This window comes from Zea mays, chromosome 8 (genome assembly GCF_902167145.1).
Source record: "Zea mays cultivar B73 chromosome 8, Zm-B73-REFERENCE-NAM-5.0, whole genome shotgun sequence".
In the NCBI taxonomy this organism is placed as follows: Eukaryota; Viridiplantae; Streptophyta; class Magnoliopsida; order Poales; family Poaceae; genus Zea; species Zea mays.
This window is the reverse complement of record NC_050103.1, coordinates 122,776,240-122,784,140: the sequence shown is the minus strand read 5'-3', so window position 1 is coordinate 122,784,140 and position 7,901 is coordinate 122,776,240.

Below are 7,901 nucleotides of genomic sequence, written 5' to 3'. Positions count from 1 at the left end.
GACACTGTCCGGTAGCACACCGGACAGTCCGGTGCGCCAGACCAGGGCACACTTGGTTCCTTTGCTCCTATGCTTTTGAACCCTAACTTTGATCTTTTATTGGTTTGTGTTGAACCTTTATGCACCTGTGGAATATATAATCTGGAGCAAACTAGTTAGTCCAATATTTGTGTTGGGCATTCAACCACCAAAAATATTTATAGGAAAAGGTTAAACCCTATTTCCCTTTCAATCTCCCCCTTTTTGGTGATTGATGCCAACACAAACCAGAGCAAATATATAAGTGCAGAATTGAACTAGTTTGCATAAGGTAAGTATATATGTTGCTTGGAATTAAACCAATTTATACTTTCACTAGATATGCATGGATTGCTTTCTTTCTTTTAACAATTTGGACCACATTTGCACCACTTGTTTTGTTTTTGCAAATCTTTTTGGAAATTCTTTTTCAAAGTCCTTTGCAAATAGTCAAAGGTATATGAATAAGATTGTAAGAAGCATTTTCAAGATTTGAAATTTCTCCCCCTGTTTCAAATGCTTTTCCTTTGACTAAACAAAACTCCCCCTGAATAAAATTCTCCTCTTAGTTTTCAAGAGGGTTTTAATAGATACCAATTGGAACTTATACTTAGATACTAGTTTTGAACTTCTATCTTTAAATATACCAATTGAAAATATCATATCAATTGAAGAAATTTCTATCATAAGATACGAATTGAAAAGACAAACATAACTCATCATTTCGAGAAAAATTTAAGTTGGTGGTGCGGTCCTTTTGCTTTGGGCTTAATATTTCTCCCCCTTTGGCATTAATCGCCAAAAACAGAGACTTTTGAGAGCCCTTATTACTTTCTCCTCCATTGGTAAATGAAATATGAGTGAAGATTATACCAATCGAAGAGTGGTGTGGAGTGACAGCGAAGGGTAAATGATACCGATAGAGTGGAGTGGAAGCCTTGTCTTCGCTGAAGAACTCCATTTCCCTTTCAATCTACAACTTAGCATAGAAATACACTTGAAAACACATTAGTCGTAGTCATGAAAGAGATATGATCAAAAGTATATAAATGAGCTATGTGTGCAATGTTTCAACCAAAATTCCGAGAATTAAGAATATTTAGCTCATTCTTAAGTTTGCTAAAGGTTTTCTCATCTAAAGGCTTGGTAAAGATATCGGCTAATTGTTCTTTGGTCCTAACATAAGCAATCTCGATATCTCCCCTTTGTTGGTGATCCCTCAAAAAGTGATATCGAATGTCTATGTGATTAGTGCGGCTGTGTTCAACGGGATTATCCGCCATGCGGATAGCACTCTCATTATCACATAGGAGAGGGACTTTGCTCAATTTGTAGCCATAGTCCCTGAGAGTTCGCCTCATCCAAAGTAATTGCACACAACAATGGCCTGCGGCAATATACTCGGCTTCGGCGGTAGAAAGAGCTACTGAGTTTTGTTTCTTTGAAGCCCAAGACACCAGGGATCTCCCCAGAAACTGACAAGTCCTTGATGTGCTCTTCCTACCAATTTTACACCCTACCCAATCAGCATCGGAATATCCTATTAAATCAAAGGTGGATCCCTTGGGGTACCAAAGACCAAACTTAGGTGTATAAACTAAATATCTCATGATTCTTTTCACGACCCTAAGGTGAACTTCCTTAGGATCGGCTTGGAACCTTGCACACATGCATACGGAAAGCATAATATCCGGTTGAGATGCACATAAATAGAGCAAAGATCCTATTATCGACTGATATACCTTTTGATCTACAGATTTACCTCTCGTGTCGAGGTCGAGATGCCCATTGGTTCCCATGGGTGTCTTGATGGGTTTGGCATCCTTCATTCCAAACTTGTTAAGTATGTCTTGAATGTACCTTGTTTGGCTGGTGAAGGTGCCGTCTTGGAGTTGCTTGACTTGAAATCCTAGGAAATACTTCAACTTCCCCACCATAGACATCTCAAATTTTTGTATCATGATCCTACTAAACTCTTCACAAGTAGATTTGTTAGTAGACCCAAATATGATATCATCAACATAAATTTGGCATACAAACAAATCTTTTGCAATAGTTTTAGTAAAGAGAGTAGGGTCGACTTTACCGACTTTGAAGCCATTAGTGATAAGAAAATCTCTTAGGCATTCATACCATGCTCTTGGGGCTTGCTTGAGCCCATAAAGCGCCTTTGAGAGTTTATACACATGGTTAGGGTACTCACTATCTTCAAAGCTGGGAGGTTGCTCAACATAGACCTCTTCCTTGATTGGTCCATTGAGGAAGGCACTTTTCATGTCCATTTGATAAAGCTTAAAGCCATGGTAAGTACTAAGTAGCATAGGCAAGTAATATACGAATTGACTCAAGCCTACCTATGGGTGCATAGGTTTCACCGAAATCCAAACCTTTGACTTGTGAATATCCTTTGGCCACAAGTTGAGCTTTGTTCCTTGTCACCACATCATGCTCATCTTGCTTGTTGCGGAATACCCATTTGGTACCTACAACATTTTGGTTAGGACGTGGAACTAAATGCCATACATCATTCCTCGTGAAGTTGTTGAGTTCCTCTTGCATTGTCAGCACCCAGTCCGAATCTCTTAGTGCATCCTCCACCCTATATGGCTCAATAGAGGACACAAAAGAGTAATATTCACAAAAATGAGCAACTCGAGATCTAGTGGTTACCCCCTTATGAATGTCACCAAGAATGGAGTTGACGGGGTGATCTCTTTGAATTGCTTGGTGGACTCTTGGGTGTGACGATCTTTGACCCTGTATCTCCTGCTCATCTTCCTTGTCTTCATCTCCCCCTTGATCATTGTCCTCCTCTTGAGGTGGCTCATCCTCTTGATCTTCATCATCTTGAGCCTGATCCTCATCTTGAGTTGGTGCAGATACTTGCATGGAAGATGACGGTTGATCTTGTGCTTGTGGAGGCTCTTTGGATTCCTTAGGACACACATCCCCAATGGACATGTTCCTTAGCGCGATGCACGGAGCCTCTTCATCATCTATTTCATCAAGATCAACTTGCTCCACTTGGGAGCCATTAGTCTCATCAAACACAATGTCACAAGAAACCTCAACTAATCCAGTGGATTTGTTGAAGACTCTATATGCCCTTGTGTTTGAGTCATAACCAAGTAAAAAGCCTTCTACATCCTTAGGAGCAAATTTAGATTTTTCTACCTCTTTTAATAAGAATAACACATTTGCTACCAAAGACTCTAAAATATGAAACATTGGGCTTTTTACCGGTGAGGAGTTCATATGATGTCTTCTTGAGGATTCGGTGAAGGTAGATCCGGTTGATGGAGTAGCAGGCAGTGTTAATTGCCTCAGCCCAAAACCGGTCTGGAGTTTTGTACTCATCAAGCATGGTTCTTGCCAAGTCCAGTAGAGTTCTATTCTTCCTCTCCACTACACCATTTTGTTGAGGTGTGTAGGGAGAAGAGAACTCATGCTTGATGCCCTCTTCCTCAAGAAAGCCTTCAATATGAGAGTTCTTGAACTCCGTCCCATTGTCGCTTCTTATCTTTTTGATTCTCAATCCAAACTCATTTTGAGCCCGTCTCAAGAATCCCTTCAAAGTCTCTTGGGTTTGAGATGTTTCCTGTAAAAAGAATACCCAAGTGAAGCGAGAATAATCATCCATAATTACAAGACAATACTTACTCCCGTCGATGCTTATGTAAGCGATCGGGCCGAAAAAATCCATGTGGAGTAGCTCAAGCGGTCTGTCGGTCATCATGATGTTCTTGTGTGGATGGTGAGCGCCAACTTGCTTTCCTGCTTGACATGCGCTACAAACCCTGTCTTTCTCAAAATGAACATTGGTTAGTCCTAAAGTGTGCTCTCCCTTTAGAAGCTTGTCGAGATTCTTCATCCCAACATGGCTAGTCGGCGATGCCAGAGCCAACCTATATTAGTCTTAGCAATTAAGCAAGTATCGAGTTCAGCTTTGTTTAAATCAACTAAGTATAGCTGACCCTCTAATACTCCCTAAATGCTACTGAATCATCACTTCTTCTAAAGACAGTAACACCTACATCTGTGAATAGACAGTTGTAGCCCATTTTGCATAATTGAGAAACTGAAAGCAAATTGTAATCTAAAGAATCTAAAAGAAAAACATTGGAAATGGAATGGTTAGGTGATATAGCAATTTTACCAAGTCCTTTGACCAAACCTTGATTTCCATCCCCGAATGTGATAGCGCTTTGGGGATCATCGTTTTTCTCATATGAGGAGAACATCCTTTTCTCCCCTGTCATGTGGTTTGTGCATCCACTGTCTATTATCCAACTTGAGCCCCCGGATGCATAAACCTGCAAAACAATTTAGGCCTTGTTCTTAGGTACCCAAACAGTCTTGGGTCCTTTGATGTTAGAAACAAGCACCTTGGGTACCCAAACACAAGTCTTGGAGCCCTTGTGTTTGCCCCCCAACATATTTGACAACTATTTTGCCTGATTTGTTAGTAAGCACATAAGAAGCATCAAAAGTCTTAAATGAAATATTAGGCTCATTTGATGCAGCATGAGTTTTCTTTTTAGGCATTTTAACATGTGTAGAATGCCTAGAGCTAGATGCCTCATTCTTATACATAAAAGCATGATGGGAAACAGAATGAGACTTCTTAGCATGAATTCTCCTAATTTTGTGTTCGGGATAATTAGCAGGATATAAAATATAGCCCTCATTATCCTGAACCATGGTAGCCTTGCCCTTAACAAAATTAGACAATCTTTTAGGGGCATTAAGCTTGACATTGCTTCCCTGTTGGAAACCAATGCCATCATTAATGCAAGGGTGTCTCCCATTATAGAGCATGCTTTTAGCAAATTTAAACTTTTCATTTTCAATTTCATGCTCATTGATTTTAGCAGTTAATTGAGCTATATGATCATTTTGTTGTTTAATTAAAGCAAGGTGATCATTTATAGCATCAATATTAACATCTCTACATCTAGTGCAAATAGTAACATGATCAACAGTAGATGTAGAGGGTTTGCAAACATTTAATTCATCTATCTTAGCATGTAATATGTCATTCTCATTTCTAAGACAGGAAATAGTATCATTGTAAACATTTAAATATTTAGCCTTTGAAATTAAACTACCATTTTCGGTCCTAAGGCTAGAAATTGATTTATTCAATTTATCAATATTAGCATTTAAACTAGCATTCTCATTTCTAAGATTGGTAATTGAATCATGGCAAATGCTAAGCTCCTTAGTCAAGTTTTCACATTTTTCTACTTCCTGAGCATAAGCATTTTTTACTTTAACATGCCTTTTGTTTTCCTTAATAAGGAATTCCTCTTGGCTATCCAAGAGTTCATCCTTCTCATGAATATCACCTATCAATTCATTTAATTTTTCTTTTTGTTGCATGTTAAGGTTGGCAAAAAGACTAAGCAAGTCATCTTCATCTTCACTAGAACTACCTCATCACTAGATATAGTTTACTTGGGGGTGGTTCTAGTTTGTACCTTCTTCTTTTTGCCGTCTTTTGCCATAAAGCACTTGTGGCCGACGTTGGGGAAGAGGAGGCCCTTGTTGACGGCGATGTTGGCGGCATCCTCGTCGGAGGAGGAGTCGGTGGAGCTCTCGTCGGAGTCCCATTCCCGACATACATGGGCATCACCGCCCTTGTTCTTGTAGTACCTCTTCTTCTCCTTCTTCTTCCCCTTCTTGTCGTTGTCCCTGTCACTATCACTAGACATAGGGCATTTAGCGATAGAATGACCGGGCTTACCACATTTGTAGCACACCCTCTTGGAGCGGGGTTTGTAGTCCTTCCCCCTCCTTTGCTTAAGGATTTGGCTGAAGCTCTTGATGATGAGTGTCATCTCCTCGTTGTCGAGCTTGGAGGCATCGATGGGGAGCCTACTTGATGTAGACTTTTCCTTCTTCTCTTCCGTCGCTTTGAATGCGACGGGTTGCACCTCGGGTGTGGAGGCGCCGCCTTGCTCCAAGTCGACGATGTGTTTGGAGCCTTTGATCATCAACTCAAAGCTCACAAACTTTCCAATTACCTCCTCGAAGGACATTAGCTTATATCTAGGATCACCACGTATTAATTGAACTTGAGTAGGATTACGAAATACGAGGGATCTAAGAATAACCTTGACCATCTCATGGTCATCCCATTTTGTGCTCCCGAGGTTGTGCACTTAATTCACCAAGGTTTTGAACCGGTTGTACATTGCTTGTGGCTCCTCTCCTTGGTGGAGGGGACAAATCGACCGAGCTCCCCCTCGATCGTCTCCCGCTTGGTGATCTTGGTCACCTCATCTCCTTCGTGTGCGGTCTTTAGGACGTACCAAATCTCTTTGGCACTCTTTAACCCTTGCACCTTATTATACTCCTCTCGACATAGAGAGGCGAGGAGTATAGTAGTGGCTTGGGAGTTAAAGTGTCGGATTTGGGCGACCTCGTCCGAGTCGTAGCCCTCGTCCCCTACGGTAGGTACCTGCGCTCCAAACTCAACAATGTCCCATATACTTGCGTGGAGTGAGGTTAGGTGATGCATCATTTTATCACTCCACATACAATAATCTTCACCATCAACATATGGTGGTTTGCCTAATGGAACGGAAAGTAAAGGAGCACGTTTAGAAATGCGGGGATAGCGTAGGGGATCTTACTAAACTTCTTGTGCTCATGGCGCCTAGAAGTGACGGACGCGACGTCAGAGCTGGAGGTGGAGGGCGACGAAGAGTTGGTCTCGTAGTAGACCACTTTCTTTATCTTTTTCTTCTTGTCGCCACTCCGATGTGACTTGACGCGGGGAGGTGATTCCTCCCTTCCTTTGGCGCCGAACTCCCTTGATGGAGCCTTCCCGTGGCTTGTGGCCTTCTCGCCGGTTTCCATCTCCCTTTTGGCGGATCCTCCCGACATCACTTCGAGTGGTTAGACTCTAAATGAAGTACCGGCTCGGATACCAATTGAAAGTCGCCTAGAGGGGGGTGAATAGGCGGAATCTGAAAATTATAAACTTAAACATACACTACAAGCCAAGGTTAGCGTTAGAACGAATATTAGGTCAGGACGAGAGGAAAAACAAATCAACCAAGAAGTAAAGCAGATGAACACGGTGATTTGTTTTACCGAGGTTCGGTTCTAAAGAACCTAGTCCCCGTTGAGGTGGTCACAAATAACAGCTCTTTCAACCCTTTCCCTCTCTCAAACGGTCACTTAGACTGAGTGAGATTTCTTCCTTGATTTCTTGAGTCACTTAGACCCCGCAAGGACCACCACACGATTGGTGTCTCTTGCTTCGCTTACAAGGCTTTGAGAATAAGAATGAGAGAAAGAAGACAACCAACCAAGCAACAAGAGCAACAAAGAAACACAAGAACGATTCTCTCACAAGTCCTAAAGCACTAGAATTGAATTGGGGACTTTGATTGGATCGGTGCCTTTGATTTGTGTCTTGGAGTGTTGCACTTTGCTCTTGTATTGAATGAAGAATGATGAATGCTTGGATGGTTGGAGTGGAGGTGGTTGAGGGTATTTATAGCCCTCAACCACCAAACAACCGTTGGGGTTGGGCTGCTGTCGATGGGCGCACCGGACAGTCCGGTGCGCCAGCCACGTCACCCAACCGTTAGGGTTCGGACGCAGTCGATCGTTGGAGTTTTGTCTTCTAGTGGCACCGGACAGTCCGGTGCCGCACCGGTACTGTTCATTGTCCGGTGCGCCTCCGACGGATGCTGCTCTGCCACACACTGTTCATGCTCCCCACGACCCCACCAGACATGAGGACACGAAACGAGTGTCCACGTGGCCACCGCGCTCAGTCCATGCTCCCCCACCGGCCCACCTAAACCAAGAAAGATTTTTGGGACACTCCAGCGGTCCAGCCCGACCTCTTTCCAAACCGGCAAATC